Source organism: Lutra lutra, chromosome 3, assembly GCF_902655055.1.
Source record: "Lutra lutra chromosome 3, mLutLut1.2, whole genome shotgun sequence".
Taxonomy (NCBI): domain Eukaryota; kingdom Metazoa; phylum Chordata; class Mammalia; order Carnivora; family Mustelidae; genus Lutra; species Lutra lutra.
The window spans coordinates 172,474,352-172,490,373 of record NC_062280.1 but is presented as its reverse complement, the minus strand read 5'-3'; the positions used below and the strand labels follow the sequence as shown (position 1 = coordinate 172,490,373).

Here is a 16,022-nt window from a genome sequence, read left to right as displayed (position 1 = left end):
ATTTTCAGGACAAACTTAAACTAAAACTTTTTCATTAGTTATTTGAAATACAAATTTAACTTGACAACCTGTATATTATTTGGGAATCCTGTATGAGAACTAAAAAAATCAGGTGTGAGCATTAATGTCTAATACTTAGAGTTAAGGTTGAAGTTTACTATAAAAATCCTCTTCATTCATTAATATTTATTTTATGTGCAAGCATGACTCACTGTCAATAGCAGACAGATCCACAGACACATGCTCATGACGTGGCAACAACCACAGACTGATAAGCTGTGACTATTGAGCTGAGTCCTTCTACCTGTGGCATTTCCAGAAACATCCACCTTCACCTCTGAAGGTGAAGAAATCAGTGTTTCTTCACAGTGAACCATCTGTTGGGTTTTTTGTTATCCATATCTGATAAAAATGTAATAATTTCTCTCACACAACTCTAAACCAGCTAACCTGATCATTAGCTAAAAGTAGAGTAACCAATGGTCTCAGTTTGCCCAAAACTGAAGGTTTCTCAGGATTTGGTATTTTCAGTTTTAACACTGGGACTGTCTCAGGCAAACCAGGATAGTTGATCATCTGCCTTGTCCATGGTAGATCCTTTAAACCAGTGATGTCTTTATGTTGACTATTAAGCTTTAGTTCTCAAAAAATAATTATAATTTCTCTCCTCAAAATTGTTCCTCCTCCACAGCCTCATCTTCACTACTTTTTTTTTTAAAAGATTTTATTTATTTGACAGAGAGAGAGAGAGAGATCACAAGTAGGCAGAGAGGCAGGCAGAGAGAGAGAGGGAAGCAGGCTCCCGGCTGAGCAGAGAGCCTGATGTGGGGCTCGATCCCAGGACCCTGAGATCATGACCTGAGCCAAAGGCAGAGGCTTTAACCCACTGAGCCACCCAGGCACCCCTCATCTTCACTACTTAAATTATCTTTTATATAAAAGGTAAGAATGTACCCTAAAAAGAGTAGATTTTTTTTAACATTTTATGTCATATCGCATCTTAGTTCTTAGAATATTCTCACTGGAAAAGTCTGTCAATTATAAGATCATATGTTTTCTAGGCTAATTTTAGCTATACCATTTTTAAATGATTGAGTTAAGGAAAGAGTTGATCCTTCTGTATCAGCTGACTTTATTCCTTTACATACAGTTTGGAGATATCCTATGATCTATGAACAATACAGAATGACAAAATACAGTATATATCTGTATATTTTGTATCCTGAAAGCAAAAGATAAGCAACTGGTGACAAAATCTTAGTTTTGTACCTTGCAGTGAATTACCCTCCCACAAACTTTAAGAAAACACCCCATTCTAGTGGCTCAAGCATGACTTTACCATTGGGCAGAGACAAACAACATAATTAGGGAGTTGTGTTTAGACCAATTAAAACTTTCATAATGATGGCAACCTTCAGGTCTTGATTTACAGTTATGAGAGAGGTTAGCTGCCAAACAAATATTGATTCTCTTCTTCTTACTCTGATTTTATTCCAGGTAGCTATGTGATTAGATAAAAGACTCCTTTTTACAGCCTCTACTGCAGCTAGACATGAGATTCAGAAAGGCCCCTTAAGAGAGGAGAACCAGCTTACATGAAGCCTTTTTACTTTTTCTTCTGTCTTGCTTCTTGCCTGGAACTCAAACATGGTGGCTGGAGCTTCAGCAGTCATCTTGGACCATGAGGAAACTTTGCAGATAGAGGCTATGGTTACAAAAGGCACAGTAGGAATATAGGAACAGGCTGAGTCTCTGATGACTTTGGCACTACCCTATGAAATGTAGACCACCAATCCCCAAACTTCTTTTACCTGAGAAACAAACAGTTAAAGATCCTGTTTTGTTGTCTGCTACTACCTGCTAATGTAAATCCCAACAGACACAACTGTTAATTGTGAATATAAGTAAAGGTGAGGTGTGCTTGAATTAGTTCATAATAGTAAAACATATTGTTTACTGTATGCCGATTTCTGAAATACTTTCTAAATATTATCTTATTTAATCCTCATAAAGAATTATGAAGTAGGTATTGCATATACTCTATTCTTCATAGAAAGAAACTTAGCTCAGAAATGTTAAGGAACTTGCTCAGGGTCACAAACTAGAAAGTGATAATACTGGAACTCAAATCCAGAAAGGCGGCCAGGACACCCTGGTTCTAAACTTCTCAAGGGTAAAAAAAAAAAAACCAAAAAAAAAAAAACCCCACAAACAAAAAAACCCCACACAATTCCAGTGACAGAAAGCAAAGAAAATTTTATAATTTTAATAGATCAATCTTTCATTTGTGAAATTATGAGTATTTATTATGAACTTTGCTCTTTAAAAGAAGCGATACCTAGAAATAAGACACATGTCCTCTCTTTACAGCTCCTTGTTTAGGGGGAAAGAATCTACAAAATATTCCTGTGAACCTGCTCAATAATTCCAAGGAAATTATAAAACAGGTAAGGTCTTCCACCGGAATCTTCACACTGCTTCTCAGTCCTCTCCTCATCTTTAGCTACAGGCGGTGCTTGTGCCTGATGATGAAATGCCGGATTCCAAAGGACTCTCTTCACATCCATAGTCGTCACTGATTTGTGCATGTGTTTCCATGATTTCCTGACAGATGACAGTAAAATGTCTCGAGAGTGTGTTCTTTCCTAACTTGCACAAGGGTACTATTTGAACTAGTGTCAAGAGTGGTTATGTTCTGGGCACCCTAACTTGTGATCTACCATCCAAAGCACCCCAACAGCACTCCCACAGCTCCAGGCCTTATCATATCCTAACCTTAACCTAACAGGCTATGTCCCAGACAACTTCCAATGTCCTAGAATTAAACCTCTCATCTCATTTCAAAGCCTTGATATCATTCAGTGGTCAAGGTAATGAAGTCCATAAACTAAGTTATGATAAAAATGGAAATTAGTCTTTCTTGTTTTCTTTCTTTCTTTTTTTTTCTTTAAGATTTTATTTATTTATTTGACAGACAGAGATCACAAGTAGGCAGAGAGAGAGGAGGAAGCAGGCTCCCTGCTAAGCAGAGAGCCCTATGTGGGGCTCGATCCCAGGACCCTGGGATCATGACCTGAGCCAAAGGCAGAGGCTTTAACCCACTGAGCCACCCAGGCACCCCCTCTTGTTTTCTTTCTTAAGACATATTTGAGCACTAAAAAGTCTTAATTCATAGAAGTGTGTGTGTGTGTGTGTGTGTGTGTGTGTAAGGGGAGGAAAACGGAAAGTTTAGTAAAGTAATAACCGTTTAAAAATACAGTACTGAAAAAATACAGTACTTTTACTATAATCCCTTGCTCATCTGCATCTCATTCCCCAGGTATGAGGAACCCCTTTGAAAGGTAACACTTAACACTTTTTTCTGGTATTTACCTCCACATTTCTAAACAATCTGCTGATACTGGTATGTCTTATCTAATTAATTTCAAATGTATTTATGAATATCCTATTATGATAAACGAGGATTTCCATCTATTATACCACCAATCCCATTTTCTTAGATCTGCCACTCTCCCAGGTGCCTGGGTGACTCACTGGGTTGAATGCCTAACTCTGGATTTTGCCTCAGATCATGATCTCACGGTCATGAGATCCAGCCGTGAGTCAGGCTCTGTGCTCAGCCCAGAGTCTGCTTGTCTCTCTCCCTCTGCTCCTCCTCCCACACACACTCTCTCTCCAACAAATAAATAAATAAATAAAATCTTAAAAAAAAACCTTATACTCTCCCAAGATAGGTACACCACAAGTTTTGGTTAAATCAATATCCAGTGTTTACATTTTTATGGCCATGTAAATGTTGACACTTCAGACTCATATTCTTTCCTGTAAGAAGTTGTTTTTCCTAGCATTCACTACCTCATCTTGTCATTTCTTAGTGTTAGTAACTGCTTCATTTCTTAATTTTTCATGAGAAATTTTTAAACATCAAATATCATTATTTTTTGAGTACTCAAACATTACAAATAATCTATGAATTCTGTTTGTCCCCAGAGGAAGGCTCCCCACCATCCTCCTGCTCTGATCTTGACTGACTTATTATTGGGTTCATTATCCAGCTGTCAGTTGGGGTGTCCTTTTGCTATTAATAGTCTGGAAGTTTGCTTTGCCTCTTCCCTGTGTTGGATCCCTTTGTTACTGTCATGTCTACTCCCTCATCTGGAGTACATTCTCTAGTAGTTTCTACAAATGTAGAAACTATGTAGAAACTATGTTTGAATGCCCACGTGTCTACATTTGCTGTCATACTCGACCCTTAATTTGTCTAGGTGAAAATCACTGTCTCACAAATATTTGAAGAACAGTTTCGCTGTCCTTTAGGATCCTAAATTACTGCCAATGAGCAGTAACAGTCCTGATGTTCCAAAATTTCCTGACTACATGCCTTGGTGTGGGTCTCTCCCCTTTTACTCTGCTGATAATCAATGGAGTCGTTTCAGTCTGAAGACTCATGGCCTCAGCTCCAGGAAATTTTCTTGTTCTCTTTTTCTGGAACTCCTCTTTCTTCAGATGTTCTCCTAGATTGATCCTTAGGATCTATTACATTTTCTTTACTAAGGTCTTTTTCTTTGTCTTTTTATCAGATTTTTTCTGAGAGATTTTTTACCTCTACCTTTCACGTCATTTATCAGACATTTTGTCTGTTGTATTGTTCATTTCTAAGAGCTCTTCTTTGTCGTTTTTCATTTCATCTTATTTTTTGTTTGTTTTTTAGGGGTGTGGTATCTTGAGGGAGGTTAGGTATGCACCAGGATATTGGTATTCGGGGATCCATTCAGGAAAAGATGGTTGGAAGCCTTTGGAGAAAAATGAGGAAATAATGTATTAACCCATTTTTTAAGATTACCAGGAATGATTTAGGATCAGACTTTTTACTTCTCAAAGTGGCTTTAGGACTGTCCTTGGTTCACTCTATGGAACAACAATTTTTGAATTCAGATACAACTCAAACTGTGCAGATTAGGTTGCAGCAGGCACTCGACAATCTAATGGAGGGAGAATGATTTCTAACAAAAGAAGTCTATTTTCTTATGACTGAGTTCTCACCAGGACCAAACGAACGATCCATTTAGATTTCATTTTGTCTTCTAATTTTTTGGCTACAGGCTTCCTTAGGTTCAGAAGCAACTCAGACTGCTTCAGAGAAAGGATAGGTATTTGCTCAGTTTCCTGTTTTGATATTATGCACAATAATAACTGAGGTTCACAAACTCGATCAGGCAGAATGATTTCCTGCAGTTCCATTCTTGTTTGTGATCTTTCCTCCTAACTGGGCTACACTTACACTTTGTAGTTCTCTCAGGTTTCTTGGGTCTTTTCTTTTTTTTTTTTTTTTTTTAAAGTTGAGGAGTTTATTAGAGAAATATGAGAGGCAAAGATACCCCAAGTGACAGAAAGAAAATTCTGAAAATGTCCCTTCAAGCCAAGTTGGGGGCCTGGCCTTTACCTCCCCAAAAGGACAAGAAACTGGTGGGTTAGCAACAACATTCTCTGGCGGCCACCTTGCCAGGGCATAAGTGTCTCGGCCAGGACTGCCTCCCAACCCCCACCAAAGGTAAAAAGGAGACAAAGACTGTTTCTAGAATCAATGCAGAGGCAATGAGAGCTGTAAGGAAAGTCTTAGAGAAAGAGAGGTGGGGAGGACCTTAACAAAGAGTCCCAGGCGTCTGGCTCTGAGCGCCTCATACACTGATGGATAGTTCTACAAAATGTTACTTCAAAGATAAAATGCTTAATGTTGATTCCAAGAGCTTCCCTGGATGTCTTCCCACATGCCACATCACACACCGACGTACATGGCAGAACCCAAAGGCCACACTTTTGAAAAAAAATAATAAAAACCAAAAACAGGAATAAGCCCTGTTGCTCTTTAAGGAGAGAGGAAGGAGCTGAGGCTGCTGGGGCCTTTCCCACATCGGCCTGTGTTCCATGAAGCAACTTCCCAGCAGCAGCATGGCGTAGCTCTAGGTGAGGGTCTCACCTTTTGTCACCCGCGCTTCAGTGTACTCTATTCTCCGTTCGAGGGCTGTCAATTTCTCGTTTAGTGTTGCAAGTCTTGAACGACAAGACATATCGAACGAGTTGAGAAAGTCCGCGATTTTCTTGATGCTGCTGGTGATGACCTCAATGTATTCTCAGTTCGCCCAGTCCTGGTGAATCTCCCGCTGCGCCGGATCCTCTTGACCCGCCATGGCTCTCTTGGGTCTTTTCTAAAAGGCTGACCAAGTAGCTAAAAATCCTTAAACCTTATCTAGCTGTTGAATTGGCCTCAGATTTGTTCTTTTTCTCTTTCTTTTTTCTTCCTCCCCCAAAGTGATCTAACAGCATTGACTTCTCTTTATGGAATACTAGAAAGTTTGGGGAGGGACAAATATCACAACTTCACCCTTCCCTCCACCTGGTTAGCCAACATCTTTATTTGGATGGTATTGCATTTCATGTGAAAATCAGGGGCACTGGAGTATACAATTTGGGAAGAATAAGGGAGATGAAGTACATTCCCCCCCCCTTTTAAAAAGATTTTATTTATTTATTTGTCTGAAAGAAGGAGAGAGAGAAAGCAAGAGAAGGGGGAGGGGCAGAGTGAGAAGCAGGCTCCAGGCTGAGCCTACGTGGGGCTCGATCCCAGAACCCTGGGATCATGACCTGAGCCAAAGGCAGCTGCTTAACCGACTGAGCCACCCAGGTAAGCCCATCCCTTTTTTTTGAAGACAGTGGAGGTCCTCATGTACTGACTCTACAGACATGAGCCCACACGGCCCTCCAACAGTGGCTGAGCCACTTCCTCTCTCAGAAGAGACTCCCTGCCCTGAGTCACCATCCTGCTGTTTGCTCAGTGGTAACACACTCCGCCCCCACTTCCCCACATGGGAGTTCTGGGGAATTGCCCCAATTTTCAGCTCTGCTGAGATGGTTTGTGACTAATCTCCTATCTCTTTAGTGTCATTTTGAAGGGACAGGAATAACCCCTATTTTTATTGCCTTATTTATGTATTTTTGGTCATTTCTCTTCTAGGCCTCTCCTTATTTATTTGGACACAGGCTAAATTAAGTCCAAAATCAGTAACTTGGTTTTGTAGATCATTCATTTAGAATTGGCTTTCTCTCCTGCTTCCCTGTTAAGATACTTTTCTTTCCATGGGGGGAAAAAACCATGCAGGAGTAAGATCTTATTTCCTGTGGTACAGTTTACCGTATTTTCCATTAAATGCTGTCAGTAATTGTCTGAAATAAGGTACAGAACTGCAATCCTAGGCATTCTATTTAGGATCTGTTTATTCATAGTTTTACATACCACGCGTCTCCTGGAACGACAAGGATTGCCAGTGCAACCAGAAGTTGCCACACCTGATCTTTGCACTATTCTGCAATGTCAAGGGATTTAAAAAAAAAAAATAGTGATTCCACTGTATTTGTTTGTTTTGTTTTACTATCATTTAAAACTGTTATAATTAAATATCCTCCACCTCTTAGAATTGGTGTTTTACATTAGAGATCTTGGCATGCTTATTAGCGACTTAACCTCCCATAAGGCGGAGACACCCACACCGGGGTGCTGTGGAAGATAAGTCTCTGTGTACGTACTTAACTCCTATCACTAGCTTGGAGCCAAAGGGATTAGAGAATTTTAAGCAGCCCAATTTTGTTTGAACATAAGGTGTGAAGGTGGGAATGGCAGGAGATGATGTAGGAGAGACAGTGTTAAAGAGCTTAAATTTTGTCATTTTAGAGTTTGTCATAGGTCTGGAGAGGAGGCTGGGCATAATCTAATTTTAGGAAGTCTAAAATCTAAATTAGATCAATTTTCCTAAATTTAAGAGACTATATTTCAAAAAAAAAAAAAAAAAAAAAAAAACAGAAGAACAGATTATAAGGCTCCTATTTAGCTCAAGAGGGTTTAAAACTCCAGAAATCTGTTTCTCTTTATATAATTCAAATGGCATCAGTAATCACATCAATATTGAGTAGATGCTCTATACTATATAGCTATTGGTTTAGTCTATGTGTGAGTGAGTGAATGGGGCAATATCAAAAAAACCCATATAATTCCCATAAATTGCTTGGTAATATCACATTTAAATTATAGTTTTAAAAAAGATATTATTTTTTTATTCGACAAAGAGAGAGAGCACAAACAGGGGGAGCATCAGGCTCTCCGCCAAGGAGAGAGTGTGATAAGGGACTCGATCCCAGGACCCCGGGATCATGCTGAGCCAAAGGCAGATGTTTAACCAAATGAGCCACCCAGGTGCCCCTAAATTACAGTTCTGAATGTGATATTACCTTTGTGCTCTCACACACACACACACACACACACACACACACACGTATGTATGTATGTATGTATATGTAGTGGAAATAAAAAGCCTATAACTATGGGCAGTGTCAGAGGGCAGCCATATGCCTGAAGAATAAAGTGAGAAGATTTTTTAAATACCATATATCACAACTTGTTTCTTTCTTTCCTGTTCACTTCCCTCCCTCTTCCTTCTCTTCCCTTTTTTCCTTCCTTCTCTGTTATTATTTCACAAAAAAAGAAGGAAGGAAATTGAGAGAAAAAGAGAGGAAAGGAAAGGAAAGGAAAGGGAGGGAAGGAAACCCACATGTTGTGGGTCCCAGCCAGGGCTTCCATGCCTCATGCATATTTGCTGACTGGTCATTATTGCACAGTGCCAATGATTGCAAACATGATTGCAGCACCACTATACATGGATAAGTCCTAGTCATTTCTTTCTTTTTTTTTTTTAAGATTTTATTTATTTATTTGACACAGAGAGAGATCACAAGTAGGCAGAGAGGCAGGTGGGGGGGGGAGCAGGCTCCCCGCTGAGCAGAGAGCCCGATGCGGGGCTCGATCCCAGGACCCTGGGATCATGACCTGAGCTGAAGGCAGAGGCTTTAACCCACTGAGCCACCCAGGCACCCCAGCCCTAGTCATTTCTATGTAACCCATGAACCACTTAGAAATATGGTATCTATGACAGTAAAAAATTGCACCTAGACCCTGACTGAGATGCATGTAATGTACTTTGCTTAAGACAGTTACAGAAACGATAAAAGGTAATTATCGTGGAGCTTCAGATGAACGTAGTTTGACTAAGAAGAGCAGCAGCAGATCTAGGTTTTCTGGCGTCTAGAATGTATTTGGTTGGGAGAAGGGCCCTACTTATGAAATAAAAGCTGACAAATTCAACATTTATATGGTTTCTCCCAAAGCCTGGGGATAGGCTTATGCAAGCAAGGGACCCTCAATCTTAAGCTTAAATCTGCCATTGCTCCATTGGGACTTTCTTTAGTGTAGCAGGACCTTACCCTGGGCAATCACAAAACCATTGGCAACACTTAAACACGTGTCCTCTGCAGGACACAGGAAGTCATAGTCTCCACCCATCTCAGCCACAGAACAGGGAAAAATGATTTGCGTGACAATTCTCTCAGTTCTCCCAAGCTGGTTATAAAACTGGTACCATTCTACATGCATAGGAGAGAAATTAATCTATGGCATGCAATGGATGCTTTATTGCAATATGGCCTGATTCTCACTTGGAATTGGTTGAGAAAGACTTTCCTAGCTTCATAGCATCTGTTAAGTCTTTGCTGCAAATGTATCACTGTAAGTTACACAATAAAATGTATAAGATATATATATATATATATATATATATATATATATATATATGTCAGAGTGCTTACTTTTGCTACTTTTTGAAGCCAATTTCTATAAAGCTAAGTTATTGCTCTACACTACGTTTCCAGAAATAGGGCTTACTCAGAGGGGACGCGTTTAAGCAGATATAATCTGGTAAGTAGAGCAGAGTAATATCAATCATTAGGACCAAGAGGCAAAGATCAGATCATAAACAGGAAGTGAGGAAAAGCATCAGGAATCACCGTAGTCAGGAAAGAGATATCGAGTTGAAACAGAGGAAATGTTACAATGCTGTTCTTAACAGTGCTCCTCACAGGGCACATGAAAGAAAGATGCAGAGCAGGAATAAAATGAAGATTATACAACATTCAGAAGAGATAAGATCATTCCACAAATTTCTAAATTGGTAGATCTCAAGGAGGATTCTATTTGGACTATTAAGGAAAACTTCATGTGCTCCTAGTTCCCAGCATGGATTAACTTGAGAAGATCAATACACCCTAACCTTATCTCGCCAAATTCCACACCTACTGTTCATTACAGCAATAGAAGAGTGTGCTTGTGAGCTTCAAGGAGGGGAAGAGGAAAGAAGAAGAGGGACATTGGCTACGGGACTGCAACGGAATTTAGTATAACATAACACTGCACAGTAAAGTAGGCAATGAAAAGGCTATGGCAGTGGGAGGTGTCAAGGCCAGGTGATTGAGGAAAGCCAGAGAAAAAGAACATGCCAATATCCAAAATGTTAGAAAAAGAGTTCAGGAATTGAAGACAGAATATGGTGCCAAGAATATGGACTCCCAGGTAATAAAACCAGTGCAAACAGTTTCGGATTAAATAGAAGGAAGGGAGAGATGGGAGATAATAGAGGAAGTCATTCCTGAGTGGTTGCCCCAAAACATTGGTTCTTAAAGTGTAGAGCCCAGATGAATTTGTTAGAGATGCAGATTCTCGGGCCCTTCCCCACATCTACTGAATCAGAAACTCTTAGGTGGGATCCAACAACCCTGGCTTTAACAAGCGCAGCTAGGGATTGCAGGACAAGCTCAAGTTTGAGAACCACTTCCTCAGAATATCAGTTAGCATTTGCAGATTGTACCAGGAGTAGGAAGTTCAGTCTAACTCCAAGCTCTAGTTTCTGTCTTAACTGTTATATGTTAAAGGTTTTTATTTTAAAAACTGGGAAAAAAAAAAAAACTGGGACATCTGGATGGCTCAGTTGGTTAAGCCACTGCCTTCGGGTCAGGTCATGATCCCAGGGTCCTGGAATGGAGTCCCACATCAGGCTCCTTGCTCAGCAGGGAGCCTGGTTCTCTCTCTGCCTCTGCCTACCACTTTGCCTGCTTGTGCTCTCTCTCTCTCTCTCTCTCTGACAAATAAATAAATAAATAAATAAGATCGTTTAAATTAATTAATTAATTAATTAATAAAAAAAAGAAAAACCTACCCAAAATGTTTGCACTGTGTTTAGATTTCAGAAATCAGTCACAAATCCTTTTGTTAAAAAGATCTACTACCCCAAAAAAATGTGCTTTTTTCCCCTAACCACTGAGAGTTACAATGAACATTTTATAGTTCTGAAAATAAAAGACTTCAAAAGAGAAAGCAGTGAACTTGCTGCTGATTCATTTGTACCAACGGATTAAATTTATGAACCATCATCAATTTTTGCTCTCGCTGTTGTATCATGACTTTAGGCAATTATTTACGACAATGCTTCACAAAACGTTTACACCTACTCAAGTACAAAGCTTCTTATTGTGTATTTCACAATAGATAAAATCAGGTTCCACAGTACATCTTCTTCTTTTTGGGGACAGGGGCTTGAAGAACAGAAAGTACACTATAAAACAAAATACAATCCGACGCAGGACATTAAGTCCTAACTTAGTAAACCGATGAGCAAATGGTAATTTACTTGATTTAAAAAAACCAAACCAAACCAAACCAAAACCACCAGTTTATTTGAACAGGAAAAGCTCAATATAACGAACTGTTAGAATTCTTTTGTTAGACAATTCTTTTGTTAGACAGTACTATTGCTGGACAATAAGTAGATGGTGGTCATCTACCGAAATGAGTAAAAGGAGTCCAAAAATGTCAGGTGTAAAAAAGCAGCTAGTATCTGGAGGCTGTGAAAACACAGATAGTAAAGGAATTAATTACCAGGAGCTGGCTGTCCCCTATCCCAGGCTGAGAGTCTGACATCTTCAGAGAGGAAGTGGCTACCATAGTGATAACACAGCCTGCTGGTCGCTGAAGAAGTTGCCACTTGAGTATAGGCACTGGTCTGTAGAGAAGGGCATGCCATTGCTGGAAGTTGTGAGTGGGCTGGAGCTGGTTTCTAGAAGTGATGCACCATTGCCAGAAGATGTAGGCAGAGCAGACCTACTCAGACTTCTGGTAGGGAGATCATCACCCTAGGGTACGGCTAGAGCTCCTCTGAACATCAGCTGTTTCTGCTCTGGATAATATCTGAAGACAGGAATCTGGAAGGGAAGTGTGTTCCCACTGCTATTGGTATTGTCATACCAGTGTTGAGAGTCCAGGTATAATATCACAAAGTAAGCCATATAGAGGTGAATATGTAGTTGACAGATAATAAATTGATAACTGCACAGCCCATCCTCTGGCTAAATGCACTTTTCTCCACACATGGAGACCTCTACTCAACGACAAAACAACTCAAGTTTTCTACCCAATGAGATGCAGCTGTCCTTCATACACATGAGAAAGTTCTCACACTTTTCTCAAAATGGAAAGATTCACCCTTCCAAGGGTTATTGTAATTATTGCACTGTAATTCAATCATAGCCCGACTGAATATTATTATCTAGAGGCTATCTAAATGTAACCTTCAAAAACACGTATATAGGGCGCCTGGGTGGCTCAGTGGGTTAAAGCCTCTGCCTTCAGCTCAGGTCATGATCCCAGGGTCCTGGGATCGAGGCCCCATCGGGCTCTCTGCTCAGTGGGGAGCCTGCTTCCTCCTCTCTCTCTGACTGCCTCTCTGCCTACTTGTGATCTCTCTGTCAAATAAATAAATAAAATCTTAAAAAAAACCACGTATATAAAATCATAAATGACAGAGAAGAAAATCACAAATATATGCATTTATGAAAAAAAAAAAAAAAGCAAAGCTGCTACAATCCTTGCTTTTGTAACTGGCCATGAGGTTGTAGTCGATACTAGACTTCTTTCTTCTACTACCCTTTCCATATTTTGCTTGCTTTCAGGAAAGATATCACCTATGTGGGCTCTTGACCTGGTGGAATGATTCCAAACTTAATTCCTGAGGAGTCTGTATTCTCAATAATTTTGTCATTCATTCATTCATTCGTTCGTTTGTTCATTTATTTTTGGTTGCTGAGTTTTCCATTAATTCCAAAACATGAAAGTACTTGGACAACTAGGTAACCATTTGGGAAAAGATAGGATTAGATCCATATCTAAATTCCAAATAGATTAGAAATCTAAATGTAAATTTAAAAATCATATAAATACTACAAGAAAACATGGGTGAATTCCTCTTTCACCTTGCTATAATGAAAGACTTTCTAGTCATGACTCAAAATCCAGAGACAATAAGAAAACAATAAATTTGATTACATAAAAATTAAAAAATTTTGCAAGACAAAACTCTAAACAAAGTTTGTCATGAACTGAGAAACTGTGAGAAATATCAATGACATAAGATGAACAAAGGACTAATAATCTTAATGTACAATGAATCTTAAAACTGAGTGACAATAGCCAAAGCTGTGCTTACTAGGATATTATGGCATTAAATATTTATATCAGAAAGGAAGAAAAGTCTCAAATCAATAATGTAATTTTCTAATTCAGTAGTTAGCAGAAGAAAAGAAAAATAAACCCAAAGCAGGAAGAACTAAGGAAATAACATGGAGGAGAGCAGAAATCAACCAAACTGAAAATAGAAAAATAGGGAGAGTCAATGACACAAAAAGCAGGTTCTTGAAAAAGAATAAATAAAATTGATAAACCTAGAGCGACACTGAGCAAGCAGCACAACAATACTAATATCAGGAATGCAAGAGAGGATATCACTACAGATCCCACAGACAATAAAAGAATAATAATATGAGTGGGGCGCCTGGGTGGCTCAGTGGGTTAAAGCCTCTGCCTTCGGCTCAGGTCATGATCTCAGGGTCCTGGGATCGAGCCCCATCTCAGTCTCTCTGCTCAGCGGGGAGTCTGCTTCCTCCCCCACCCCACCTGCCTCTCAGCCTACTTGTGATCTCTGCCTGTAAATAAATAAATAACATCTTAAAAAAAAAAGAATAATAATATGAGTAATAATAGGATGAAAAAGACCAATCCTTGAAAACTACAAAGTATCAAAACTTATCCAACCTGAATAATCCTATTACTATTTAACAAATTGAATTCAAGTTTAAAATCTTCTGATAAAGAAATATCCAGCCCAGATTGTTTCACTAGAGAATTCTAGTGAACATTTACAGAAATAAAAATAATAAAAAATAATTCTATACATTCTCTTCCAGAAAATAGAAGCAAAAATAGAATAAGTGGAAGTAAACAGAAAAATAGAATAGAGAACACTTCCCAACTCATTTAATGAGGCCAGAATTACTCTTGTGCCAAATCCAGACAAAGATTTTAGTAGAAAAGAAAACTCAGACTCACACCCTCAAGAACATAGATACTGGGCACCTGGGTGGCTCACTGGGTTAAGCCTCTGCCTTTGGCTCAGGTCATGGTCTCAGGGTCCTGGGATCGGGTTCTCTGCTCAGCAGGGAGCCTGCTTCCCCTCCCCACCACGCCTCTCTGCTTACTTGTGATCTCTCTTCCTCTCTGTCAAATAAATAAATAAAATCTTAAAAAAAAAGAACATAGATACTAAAACCCCAGCAAAATATTAGCAAATAAGATCCAACAACATATAAAAAGAATAATGCATCGCAACCAAGTGGGTTTATCCCAGGAATGGAGGGCTAGTTGGTTCACCATGAGAATTCAATCACCGTCATTCAGCATAGTAACAGCCTAAAGAAAAACACCACATGATCACTACCAATTAAGGCAGAAAAAACATTTGACAAAATTCAATACCTGTTTATGATAAAAACTCTCAAAAAACTAGAATAGATAGGAGCTTTCTCAACCTGGTAAGTGGCATCTACGAAAAACCTATAGCTATCCTCTAAGTGAACAGCCTCAAACCAATATCAAATATGTATATTTGAAATACATATGGTTTTGTCATAGGCAAGATATCCGTATTTTATAAAGTTGACATAAAGGCCTTCTGTAATGAGTGACTTGGGTCACTTGTTTGCATAAATAACACATAAAGAAGATAATCTTTCCCTTCTTTCCATTTTCATGGGATATTATATTATTATCTTCAGAAGATCCAAATATTGTTTGGTTTAAAAAATAAAAAAAAAACAGGGGTGCCTGGGTGGTTCAGTGGGTTAAAGCATCTGCCTTCGGCTCAGGTCATGATCCCAGGGTCCTGGGATGGAGCCCTGCATTGGGCTCTCTGCTCCACTGGGAGCCTCCTTCCTCCTCTCTCTCTCTGCCTGCTTCTCTGCCTACTTGTGATCTCTGTCTGTCAAGTAAATAAATAAAATATTTAAAACAACAAGAACAACCGCAGAGGCTGGTCCAAGTGAAGTGGTGTTTACAATTCATTGATCACAACCATTTACAGAGTTCTCTGTTCCTTCTCCACTCCCACTGCTTCACTTGACTGGCCTTAAGTAGAAAATTAATTAATTACACAAGAAAAGCCAGAATTCCAAAGTGTAGTTTGTTCTCTCTTTACCTTTTTCAAGACAAAAGTTTCTCATGTGAATGAAATGCCTTTCATTATAATTACTACAATTAAAAAAGTAGTTCTGTTGTGAATATCCACAGGTTTTTCCTTCCTTATGTTATGCTTAAAGTAATTTTATAATTTAGGTTGGATGCTGGAGACGTAATATAATTACTTGTTTATGAAACACAACAGATGATTTACTGTAATTACAAATTCCTGCTCTGGGCACCTGGGTGGCTTAGTCAGTTCAGCATCTGCCTTCCGCTCAGGTCATGATCTCAGGGTTCTGGGATTGAGCCGTGCATTGGGCTCCTTGCTCAGCAGGAAGCCTGCTTCCCCCCCCCCCCCCCCCCCCGCTCCCCTGCTTGTGCTCTCTCTCCCTCTCTCAAATAAATAAGATCTTAAAAAAACCAAAAGAAACACAAAAACAAATTCCTGCTTCTAATACCATTAAGAATGTCCTTTATAAAAGGGGTATCAATGAAACGGTCCAGATTTGTCTTAATCAGAGAATTCTGTATTTTATTTACAAGGAGAGTTTGGGAAATGGAAGTTCAAATTTTTTCTCAT

At 39.3% G+C, this 16,022-nt stretch overlaps 1 pseudogene; it reads right to left on the bottom strand.

Moving 5' to 3' along the window:
- Positions 1-5,316: 5,316 nt before the first annotated feature.
- On the bottom strand, positions 5,317-6,188 carry LOC125094730 (probable protein BRICK1; annotated as a pseudogene).
- Between the last annotated feature and the right edge of the window lie 9,834 nt (positions 6,189-16,022).